The sequence below is a fragment of the Biomphalaria glabrata genome, chromosome 3 (assembly GCF_947242115.1).
Source record: "Biomphalaria glabrata chromosome 3, xgBioGlab47.1, whole genome shotgun sequence".
Taxonomy (NCBI): Eukaryota; Metazoa; Mollusca; class Gastropoda; family Planorbidae; genus Biomphalaria; species Biomphalaria glabrata.
This window is the reverse complement of record NC_074713.1, coordinates 6,259,877-6,272,509: the sequence shown is the minus strand read 5'-3', so window position 1 is coordinate 6,272,509 and position 12,633 is coordinate 6,259,877. Positions and strand designations below refer to the sequence as shown.

Genomic DNA, 12,633 nt, shown 5'->3' with positions numbered 1-12,633 from the left:
TCACCCCAAGTCTTCCTCCTTTTGGTAACAGCGTGGTGGACTTGTTGGACCGCGACCTCCGCGACCCCTATGTCGAAGGTGCCGGTTGGACTAGGTCATCGGGCCTCTATTTCATCCCCATCTCAGCGAGTGGAAAAATCAAGTATTTACGCTCACTTAAGTAAGCTGACTGGGGCAAGGTTCGCTCCCCGTTGTTCTACTCTCTGCTTTCATTAGCGGACATTTCCACCGAGCCATTGAGGTGCCACGTTGAGCCCGCAGTGAGCTGTTTTTTTTTTGTTCCGTTACGGCTACGACAGTCTTGACTCAGTAAACTCAAACAATCAAATTTCTAATACACTTGTTCTTAGGCAAAACTTGTGATAGTGATGTGAAATGTAAGCCTAATTTAGGGATGTGCAAATTGCACAATTGGAAAATATTGCAAATCTCGATTCAGTTCGGTTACGGTAAAGGACAGTTCGTTCGGTTCGATTCGTACCGAGAAGTTTTAAAGTTCGGGTGCTGTGTTCGTAATTCAAAGTAGGCATATTTTCTTCACATTTCATACAAAGCCATACGAAAAATCTGTTGTTTTATTTTTTTACCTAGTACAATGGGGCACAGTCGTTATTAAACTCCACACTTGAAAGAACAAGACCAGTTTATTGAATAGAAATATTTTTCTGAGTAATTGATACTATTAATAAACTAATTTAAATTAACATTTTACACATTACCTAAAGCAGTTCTAGTCATTCAATGTATTGTCTAGAGTCTAGGCAAAGTTGGAGATTTCGTAATTTTCCCAAACTTTTTAGGCCTTGCATAGAATGCCGGATCCCGCACTTTGTCTTTAATATTGTTGTAACTCCGCTTCCGAGCCACACTGATGGTGCGCATTAGAGCGCCGTTCAACACAAGTAGCAGAAGACGTGTTTAGACAGGAAGAAGGACTGTTGTGGTTCCGGCTGGAGTGATGGAGGTCTAAGCTGTCTTGACTCGAAAGAACGTCCTTTGTGCTATCTATGAATTGTGTTGAGGACCTGGGGCGGCACTGGGAAGTGTGTCGGTGGTCTGTATTGGTATTTAGGTAGGATAGGACTGGTGTCACTTGAGATAGGACACTCTGGGACTTGATGGCTGAAGTCCATGCCTGTTTGTACTGTAAATAAATAAATACCCAGTTTATTGTTACCTCTTGCATTTCGTTGACTGCCTACCTTGGAGTTACAACAATATATATCAGAAGAGACGGACTTGCTAACCAATTTCGGTTACTATTATAGAACTGGTTACTGTCCATTTTGGTGTACAGAGATGATATATTTTCAATTACATATAAAAAAAAATATATCAATGATTACTTAATTGGAAGTAGGAGAGGAATTTATGGTATTTCAGCATTGGTTTATGATTTTCCATTAGATTAACGATGTTAAAGAGAGTGGTGCGGGTGTAATACAAAATATTACATTTTGGAAATATATATATTTAAAATATTAGTAATCAATAAGCCCTATTATTTTATAATTAATCATTAATAAATTATAATTTAAAAAAACAAATATAACAGAAAAAAACAATACAGTTATAAATAGCTAGAACCTTCAAAATAAAAAATAACATTGAACAAAATTGAATTCGCTAAAAATAAAATGCAGTTCAAAGATATTGAAAAGTAACAAACTTTTCATTACCTCCCTTTAATTTATCGCTTCACGTGTTGAACATAGCTTGTATTAGACCAGTGATTCCCAAAGTGGTCTATATAGACCCCCAGGGGTCTACGAAGACTTTCAAGGGGTCTACGAAAGTGAAAAAACAAATTGGGGGTCCATGAGATGTACAAAGGGGTCTATGATAATAGATTTCATATAAGCAGGTCGTGACTTTAATTTTTACATCCCATTAATGTAATTCTTCCCACTATATATAATTTGTAACTTAGTTAATCATTTAAATATTTATCCTGCTATTCAAACGAAAAATTGTTGTATTTAATTTCAATACTTATTAAAATAACTTAATTTTGTCTTCATGTAAATAATGTTTAACAAAAGAAATGTAGACTGTCTAGCGTTGATTATATAATATTGTTAATTCTTTCCCAATGGCGATATGAAACTAAGCGTGGTCGAGAGGCTAAGTGCGCTTGGCTTGTCTTGGCTACCTAGAAGGAGGCTTGAGGTTCAACACCCGACTCGGGCAGAGTTGTGCTTACTGAGCGCCTAAAGGCAGCACGGAAAACCAACTCCTAGATACCCCCTCCCTCCCACCGGTCCACAAATGAGATTGGACCAAAGCGCTCTGAGCATGCTAAAAGCATGAAAGTAGCGCTATATAAAAGCTATAATAATAATAATAATTACGCTTGAGGATCATCTGCGACAATATCACCAAGATAAAAAGATATAGATTTGAAAAACTTTTGAACATTCAAAGATAAAGTTAAGAATAGACCCACAAAATCTCTAATCAACATCATGTAGAGAAGATGGTGGTTTATGAGTCTTACAATATCTGTTCACTTATAGCAAAATAAGGGTGTGGTGGTAGTGGTTAAGCGCTTGGCTTCCGTAATTGGGATCCTGGGTTCGAATCTCTGTGAATTTTGAATTTCAGGATTTTCAGGGCTCCCCTGAGTGCACCCATCTCTAATGTGTACCTGAATTATGTTAGTAAAAGTAAAGGTGGTTGGACGTTGTTCTGCCCACATGACACCCTGCTCGTTAACCGTTGGCCAAAGAAACAGATGACCATAACATCATCACAATGTCTGAAAGGGGAAATTTACTTATTTATGGCAAAGTGCGGAAAACACCATAGGTAAAACATTGATTTTTACCAGCCGTTGTAGTTTTAAAACCTGTTTTACACAAACCCACATCTGATATTATTTAAAGAATTTCTTTAAGCAACAATACAGTTCAAGGTTGCTTCGGTGGCATGAGTTATAAAATTAAAAGCTTCATATGTAATTCTTTGCAAACTACAAATATAAGTTTGGGCTCAGCAGCGTCACAGGTTCTGACAGGATGTAGTGGTGTGTGCTGCAAACTGCATTATGGTCGCCGGCTCCTTATTTTTCCTCAGGTTAACCCACAAAACCTTTCCCATGTTTGAGTTGCAAGACAGGAGAGTTTTGAATTCAGTTTTACATCTGCTAGGTGGGTAGCCAGCCAAGACTAATGAGCCCTTCCTGCTCGAAGCTTACTGGTTGAGGCGACAGTTACTCGCCTTCGCTCTTTCTCCCGGTAGTGATAACATCTTCGCGACTCAATATTTGAGCAACTCGTGAAACGTCAACAAATACACGAGAAACTGCTCTTAGCGAAAACTCTTACAATGATACTTAAGGCCATTGTGTTTGGAGATTCCAGCAATACATATTGCTATTTTAATTGGTTTTGAATTTTATCAATAAAAAAGAGAGATCTCTAAAATCTCTAATATGTAGCTTTAAATTACTTTTCCACTTTTCAACTCTCTACAGATAGAAATTAGGAGGCGTTTTGGCTGAGCGGTAAAGTGCTTGGTTTCTGAACCGGGGGTCCCGAGTTTGAATCCTGTTGAAGACTTGGATTTTTAATTTCGGGATCTTTTGGGCGCCTCTGAGGCCACCCAGTTCTAATGGGTACCTGACATTAATTGGGGAAAGTAAAGGCTGTTGGTCGTTGTGCTGGCCACATGACACCCTCGATAATCGTAGGCCACAGAAACAGATGACCTTTACATCATCTGCTCTATAGACCACAAGGTCTGAGGGGAACTTTACTTTTTGTACAGATAGAAATTAGTGGGTTTTTTTAATGTTGAATTTGCAAAAATTTGAAAGTTAAGCAGGGGGTCTACCGATAACCAGAAAACATGGCAAGGGGTCTACGAGACAAAAAAGTTTGGGAACCACTGTATTAGACGTTAGCTTAATCCCGTATGTTGTTTATTCTTGACTCGCACTTAAAGTAGAGAATCTTCAATGCTTATTGATTGATAGCCACGCTAAGTGAGTGTTAAGACGTGCGCGTTTCTGATGTCATTATTAGTACAACTAATAATAATTAATAATAATAATCTTAAGTAGCTGTGAGGAAATTAGTTTTACAATTGTGCATTACCAAAAAAAAAAAGCATAATTAGAGCTAATATTTGTACAATAGTTCAAGACATGTACGTTCCTAGCCCAGCTTCTCTTAAACATTACATGCGAAATTAACACAACAGTAAGTTACAGTGTTTCAACGATTTAATTATCAAAGGAACTAAAGAGTATCTGTATCTGATTTTGTGATCAGTGTCATATCTTCTTTGTGATGGTCTAATGTTACAATCATGAAGAGGGTGATGGTTTATGCTTAAAATCTTTATAGTTTTTTAAGCAAATGTTTTTTCTCAAGTAGGTGTCCAAGTTGCGGTTTGTATGCCTACGATTTTACTAGCAGCATTTGTTTCCCTTTCAGACCTTGCAATCTATAGGGCAGATAATGTTAATGTCATCGGTAATTTTTTTGGGCCAGCGGTTAACAAGCAGGGTGTCCTGTGGCCAGCACAACGACCAAGCGCCTTTACTTTCCCCCAACTTAAGAAGTCAAGTGCTCGTTAGAACTGGGTGGCAGCAGCATTTACAATTGTATAAAGTTTGTTGTTTATTTTTTTATGTTCAGATATACGCAGATGCTCAGGCAGTGATGTTGAAACTTAAAATGCTGCAGATGTGAGCATGGTAAAACATTGATAATGCCCTTTTCGATAACATTAAAGGATGACATTTTTCTCAGTAGTCTTAATCTTTGTTATAATCTTTGAAATAAAAGTTCATTTATTGTCTAAGTTACTTAACGCTTTGAACTATATCTACGCTCTCCCCAGCAACTGAAACAATATCTCTTTCTTTCTTTTGCTTTCAGAACTCGATAATCATTACTTTCGTTGTTTTTTTTTTTTACATTCAATATTTAAAAAATGGTCATTCCAGTATTTTCCATTGTTTATTTCTCTTTAATGCTGGTTTACGTTCGCGCTCTCTGAGAGCAGGTCAAGGTCGTCATCTGCAAACTTTGTTCACGAACAAAAAGGACTACCTGCTTGAAGATCATTGGTATATAGAAAGTACCGCAAAGGCGATGTCACGGCCCCGTTGGGGTGTTCCTGTATTAACGAAACGTGTGTTAGATACTGTGCTGCTAACTCTCTGAGGTCTCAGTGTCAAGAATTCATTATCAGATAGAATTATACATGTATTTATCTTCATGGCTTTCACTGTTTCAATAAGGATATGGATTTGAATTGTGTTGAAAGAAGATTAGAAATCAATGAACAACATTCTTGCATAAGTGTTGTGTGTGAGTCGAGGTGTTTGTAAATAGAATTTAAAATGTTTAGTATAGCATCATCTACACCTTTTCCCTTTTGGTACGCGAATTGTAATGGGTCTTATCTTATCTTATATATCTTATATAATACAGACGTTACTTCAAAAAAGAAGATGATTACGTCCTACGCGTCATGCATTTAGTCATGCATATTAACCAATGACTTAAATTCTGCCAAGTCACTGGTTTTCCTGGCTAGCTCAGGCAACCCATTCCATGCTCTAATAGCACTAGGGAAGAAGGAGTATTTGTACAAATTTGTCCTAGCATATGGGACGAGGAATGTGCCTTTATCTTTGTGTCTTTCAGAGTATTTTATTAAATTTTGTTTTTGTATTTGAAGATTATGGTTCAGTGTTTTATGTATGGTCAAATGTTACAATCATGAAGAGGGTGATGGTTTATGCTTAAAATCTTTATAGTTTTTTAAGCAAATGTTTTTTATGTATTTCTTGGTACTGTCTGCGAAAGAGTTCAGCAGCTCAGCAGCAATAAAGCTGGCTAGAAAAAGAAGAAGAAGAAAATATAGCCCTGACCATCTTGACGGCTTCTTTAGCTCTCCAGGGGATTTCAGACAATCACTTAATGCTAGTTCCGGTTATATATGTAATATGTATACATAAAACAGTAGCAGCTTATGTTTTTATACATATGTTTTTATTTAATACTTTGTCAGCAAAAGTTTGTTTTTTTTAAATATGTAATTCTTATTGTATGTATTAATGTACTTTTTCACATGGGCGAGTTTTGACTATGAAAAGTGATCCGTAGCTCAAACAAAGCTTGAGAACCACTGTTCTGACATAACCTGAGAGCTACTGGATTTAGAAAGACGCGGCTAGAAAATTCTGACAAAGGCCATTTGATTCATAATTCATTCATGATTCATAAGTACATTTGAGACGCACAGAAAAAAAGCTGCCACCGAAGACAGAAAAAAAGAAGAACTTATATTCCTAGTAGAAAATGGCTTTGTATGCGTTAGGAGCGACAAAATATGTAGGAGACAGGTCTTCCAACGCATGTACAATACTGTACTAGGAAACAATGCTAGAGCTGTACAAGTTAGTCCTCTATTAGTCATCACTGTTTGTCTACATGTGTGTTGATATGCATGAGTGTATGTGTGAACGTCATTGTGTGTGTGTGTGTGAATGTGTGTGCGTTTGAGTGAGAGAGATAGAGGGGAGAGAGGAGACAGTGTGTGTGTGTTAAAAGCGCTCTTGCAGTTTCAGAATGAACTGCAGGCGTCCTTCACATTGCGACCAAACGCACAAGCCGTAGTCTCCCCTTAGTTAGGAGCACGTGACATCCTCGGGGGAACGTAACGCTGGACGCGGGCCAGTCTGATACACTTCATTAATCACTGACAACCACGTGATCGTTTTGGGACTACTTGGCCACGGGCCCCGTCCTGAGCACTGAGGATTGTTTTCTGGACCGTTAGATGACTGCATAATTTATGTATGCGCGTTAGAGAGGTCAGTAGGTTCAGATGGACGATATTGTCTGCAAAAATTGTTTTACATCTCAAAAAGGGCTCAACCTACACAGATGTTATGGAAAGTTGAACAGGGCTCAATATACACAGAAGGTATAAAAACAAGGCTACAAAGACAGTTTGTGTGGAAACACAAACTCAAAATCGGCCCCCGAAGTGGTCCACCCAGACAGGTAAAAAGACAGGTTTCAATATTTTCAGAAAGAACATCAGAATGAAATTCTATAAAAAAAAAAAAAAAAACAACAAATGACAGAGAAGAATGGAGAAAGAAGGTTGACAGATCTTGTGTGGTGCCCAAGCGGTCCAGCAGACAAAAGGATAGGTGAAAGTGAATGTGAAGTCTTATGTGAACCTTGCCTAACTGATGTCTTATAATGAATATCTAATTGATCTAATTGTTTTGTAAAGATTCGACTCTTTACAAAACAATTAGATCAATTAGATATTCAAGAAAAAAGATATTTCCGTAAAGAAAAAAAAGTCCTTTAGTTGAGTGTTACGTGGTGTGTCCTGTCATAGCAGTTCACGCGATAATATAAAAAAACAACTTCATTATTGTTGTTTTAAATTTTGTCCAATGCGTACTAAATAATTTTTTTTCTCTTTAAAAAAAAGTCAACATTTTTGTGTGTAAATGTAGTTGTAAGTATGACAAAACTTACTTAACTTACAAATACAAATGTAAAATAAAGAATTAAAAAAAAAAAAGACTAAAATCGTTTACATAAATGTGTTAATACTATGGTACATATCCATCTCCCCTACTAAAGAGCCTTCCGTGTTTGTTACTATTAATAGTGAATAGTTGTAAAAGTGGTGTATTTTGTGAAAAAAACTGCTTGCATAAGTGATTTTAAAAATTAGATTTTTCGCTTTCAGAAAAGAAAAAAAATAGCCGATGCAGCAGAACTTTGAATGGTCTAAAATATTATGATGTCGGATTTTCACTATCTTTTCTAGTTTACGAGATCTAAACGGGACGGACGGAAGGACGGACAGACATTCTACACAAAACTAATAGCCTCTTTTCCTCTTTCGGGGGCCGCTAAAAATTCCATAGGGCTCAGGTGTTATAGACAGTTTCAATAGTTGCATTGGTTTTATACGTTTTCGCCACATAGTTTTGTTTGTTACAAAGTTTATATCAACTCAATCTGTCTGTCTGGTACAATTGTTTGTACAATGTTCAACATCTGTGTATATTGAGTCCTGTTCTCAGTTGAAACTTTACATAATTATTTTTTTTACCTAACAAAACATGAATCAATCTATAATTTACCATTTAGCTAATCAATTTAAAGGGAAATAAATGCTATTCATTTATAGATGTGGCTGTATATGTGGAGTTATTCCCCATACTATGTTTTGCTACGTTTTTTTCCCCTCCCACTTCCCATTTCAATGATAGCACATGAACCAAAAAGAAGAATAAGTAATTAGCTAATCCAGAACTGTTAATGTTTTTTTTAGAAAATGGGAACTTTTTCCTGCAGTATTGAAATCTATGGCAGTACTGTTGCGGCTCGTTCCCTGGGATAAGCTTTGTTTTTTAAATAAGATTTTGAAAAAAAAAATATTTTGCTTGTTTTTAGCGTCATTAATCCAGCATTGAACCTCAGACACACTCACATACACCCACATACACACAACACTGGCCACACACATACACCCATATATAGTTCGTCCATCGTGGTTCGATGATGACCACTTTGTCATCCAGGGGGTTGAGGACTTTGCACTGGGGTTTTATGCCTCCTCATGTGGCTGATGAGACCTATGTGAGCCCGGAATGCACATTGGGCAGGTTATTCCAGCTTGAGCTAGTGTCATTGGCCTTGCTTTTCTTTTGTGGCGTTTTTCTTCTGCCAGCGTTGTTCTCTTTTCCTCAGCGACCTGTGCACCAGTTTTCACAGCGCGTCACCATGATGCTCTGTCATTTGCCTCTGTATTCCAGGTGGCGGTGTTTATGCTGAACGCCTTCAGAGAAGCTTTGGGGGTGTCCGTTAGCGTTTTCTTTGACCACCTTGCGAGCGCTTTCCTTCGCTTAGTTGGCCATACAAGAGTCGTTTAAGGATGCGGCTGTCTTCAATTCTGCAGACGCGCCCTGGCCATCGCAGCAGGGACTGCATCAGGATAGTGTGGATGCTTTGCAGACCCACTCTTCGAAGGACTTCAGTATCTGTTTTTTTGGCTTGCCATTTGACATTCACACAACACTGGACATTCGACCAGCACAGCTTATAAACGTCACATAGTTTGATTTTATAACCTGACAACAGGTCCGTGATTACATTAGCTGATGATTTGCTGGTAACAGTTCCTATAAAACAAGAGGTGGGGAAAAAAAAAAAGGGGGTTGTTGGTTTGATCAATCAATGAGTACAACAGGACATTAAAGTATCAACTATTTGTGACATCGATTATATACATGTAAATATATTATAACAAGATTACAAAGAGAGTTTGTGTTACACAAACTCAGAGGCGGCCCCCGTCGAAGTCGGATCCCTGTCGGATCTGCATATTCGCAAATAATATTCAAGAGGTGATTTAATTTTGATGTAAAATGTTTTACACGTTTCGGATGTTCCTTCAGAGTTGAAGATAATTACTTCCTAGTCCAAACCTCCCGCAGGACGACGGGGGATGGGACAGGGCAGGGTTTGAACCCTGGGCCATCCATAAATCTGAACGACAGTCCAGCGCGCAAACCGCACGACCAGGCAGCCATCCGATGGTCAAAAGTAATAATGTTTCAAAGATTCATTTGCCGTAAATTTAAATTTAAATTTAATAAAAAAAAATAGTAGATTAGTTTTAGTATATTAAAACATTACAATATTGATCAAAACGTTTGGAAATGAAAATCTACACTTTTTTTTTACACTTTAAGTTTAGAAATTGAAATTCTACATCTTAATCTAGTCTATTTTAGTCTAAACTAGATCTAGAAATTCTAGATCTAGACTCTAAAATAATTTTAATTAGAATATAAATCCAGATCTAGATATACTGTAATAAAAATCTAGATCTAGTTTAAAAAATCTAGATTAGATCTAAATCAAGATATCATTCCTTTTTTAAACGCGAGTCACATAACGAGGCTTAATAAACATTACTATACCGAGTTCTTTTTTCATTTCATTTGAAGAATTAATTCCATATAACGTCAGAGGGAAAAAAACACTACGTCACACGGCCTAGCTAGACTAAAAATCGCCTTCATCTATAAGAGCCATTTATCGAGTGTTCATAGACATTGGTGCACCGAGTGCGTTCTTTAAGTATTTCATTTAAAGAATTCATTCCATATGACGTCAAAGGAAAAAAAACACTACGTCACAAGGCCTAGCTAGACTAAAAATCACCTTTATCAACACGAGCCATTTCTCGAGTGTTCATAGACATTGGTGCACCGAGTGCGTTCTTTTAGCATTTCATTTAAAGAATTCATTCCATGTGACGTCAAAGGAAAAAAAAACACTACGTCACACGGCTTAGTTAGACTAAAATATGTTTTCATTAATACAAGCAATTTTTTCGAGGGTTAATAGACATTGGTGCACCGAGTGCGTTCTTTTAACATTACATTTAAAGAAAAGAAAAGAAAAAAAATTCCATTACCTCACAATAGGCTAGTACCGGTACCATAAAAAAAAATGTCTTTATTTACACGAGATATTTAACGAGGGTTCATAGACATTGGTGCACTGAGTTCTAATAGATATTATTTAAAAAGGATCAAAGCCACATTGTTTTTGCGTTTTGTCTGTCAGTCGGTCTGTCCGTTATCTTGATATAAAAAAACAACTAAAAGTTATTAAAAATTGATTAACCTTTATTCTACGTTTCAAAACATCGCAATAATTTTTAGGTATGAACACAATTGAAAAGTTTATATAATAGATTGTTCCGGATGTTTGTATAAATAGTAAAAGAAAAAGAGAATTTCAGATAAATGTAATACCGTTAATTAAATTTTTTGGATGGTCTCGTATAAAAATTAGATGTACTACAGCCACGTGGAGAGATTTTCATACCTTACTTTGGTGTTTGGATTCTGTTTTCCTTAAAAAATCGGAACATAATATTAACGATAATTAGATTTTTTAATGTTTTAGGTAGAAAGTTAAATGTACTGTAAGAGAGTAGTGAGTTAAAATATTTTTCATAAAAATCCGTAAAAACATTATTTCGTAAATGAGAAGATTATTTGTTTATTAATTAGAAGAGGGAGTTCAAACAATTATTTGGCGTTAGTAGAATTTTAAATAAATTCGGAAATTTCTGGCGACGATTTGTAAGAAACAAAATCCGGAACTTTCTTTATCGATTACAAAACTTCTATGTTATGTTTTACAAGAAAATTAAATGTCTAAAAAGTAATTTTCAGTAATCAATTCTAGTAAATTACTTTTTTTAAAAGCCTTAAAGCGATTTCAAACAATCATTAGGCATAATTCATGTTTTATAAAACAATATCCGGAACATTTTTACACTTAATGAAATATAAGTCAGTATAGAGATTATGATTTAGCATTAATATGCTATTTACATAAAAAACGGAACAACATATTATTGATAATGTGTTTTTGCAACGTTTAAGCATGGAAATTGAATGTAATATAAGTTAGAAGAGCAAACAAACATTTGTTGGCGTTGATTAGTTTTGCACAAAAAAATCCGGAACAATCAATTTTAGATACTTAAAACTATTGAGATGTTATGGGAGGAACATTAAAGGGTAAATCAGATTTTCAATAGCTTTTAGAGTTCTAGTTTTTTAAATCTAATCGTGACGGACAGACCGACCAACAGACAAAACGCACAAAAATAAGCTTCTTTTATTCGGATGGGGGCACTAAACAAAAAATAAATAAAATCTGATTTTTAAAAAAAGTTTAAGGAATTGGTTTAGCACCTGATCATGTTGCGACGTTACGCTACTGCACGAAAATCGCTGCATAAATAGTCCATTTAAAAAAATGTGCGTGATATTTACATACAAAGTGCATTATTAGCCTTTATAAACAAACAGAAATGTTTTCTTTTAATTTTAGCAGCTAGTTGACCAGAAAAAACGTCTTTAACTATTATTTGTATTTGTTGTAAACATTTCCTGTACATTTTAAAAATATATTTGACTTAGTGATACTGAAAATACACACAAATTGTCCATCTTTGTTAGCATATTGTAACATTGCCTCCCTTACATTTACGTAATTGTTTTAGAATTGGTGTATTTTTATGAAAAAATCGCTTGCATAATTAATTTTATAAATTAAACGGTTTGCTTTTAGAAAACCAAAAGTAGCCGTTGCACCTAAACTTTTCAAGCCGGATTTAATGATGAAATAATATTTTTCATATCTCTTCTAGTTTTCGAGATCTGAGTGTGACAGACGGACAGACGGACAGACGGACATTTTGCACAAACCTAATAGCGGCTTTTTCCCCTTACGGGGGCCGCTAAAAATGATTCTTTTCATGACATTTTTTTTTTCATTATATTCAAACGGATTCCTTAGAAAAGTGTTTTCAGGAGCTCGTGTTTTCTGAGAACCTAAACATTAATTTAATTTGTCAACCAATTATGTATTAGACTTGATAGATCTACATTTCTGGTAACCGCAGCTGTGAATCAAGGATTGGCCTCTTTAGCCACACAAGAAGTTGCAAAGGGAAAAGATCGTCTCTCGAGACGTAAAATGCCACAGAGACTTACTCTTATTGCTAAAGATGGACATTTATTTCTTAGATTTGTATTTGAAGTTATAA

The 12,633-nt window shown here is 35.9% G+C and overlaps 1 protein-coding gene across 4 annotated transcripts in view; it reads left to right on the top strand.

Moving 5' to 3' along the window:
• Nucleotides 1-12,633, top strand: part of LOC129925029 (calmodulin-beta-like) — a 138,978-nt gene that overhangs the window by 69,229 nt on the left and 57,116 nt on the right. The gene's annotated exons all lie outside the window — the stretch shown is intronic.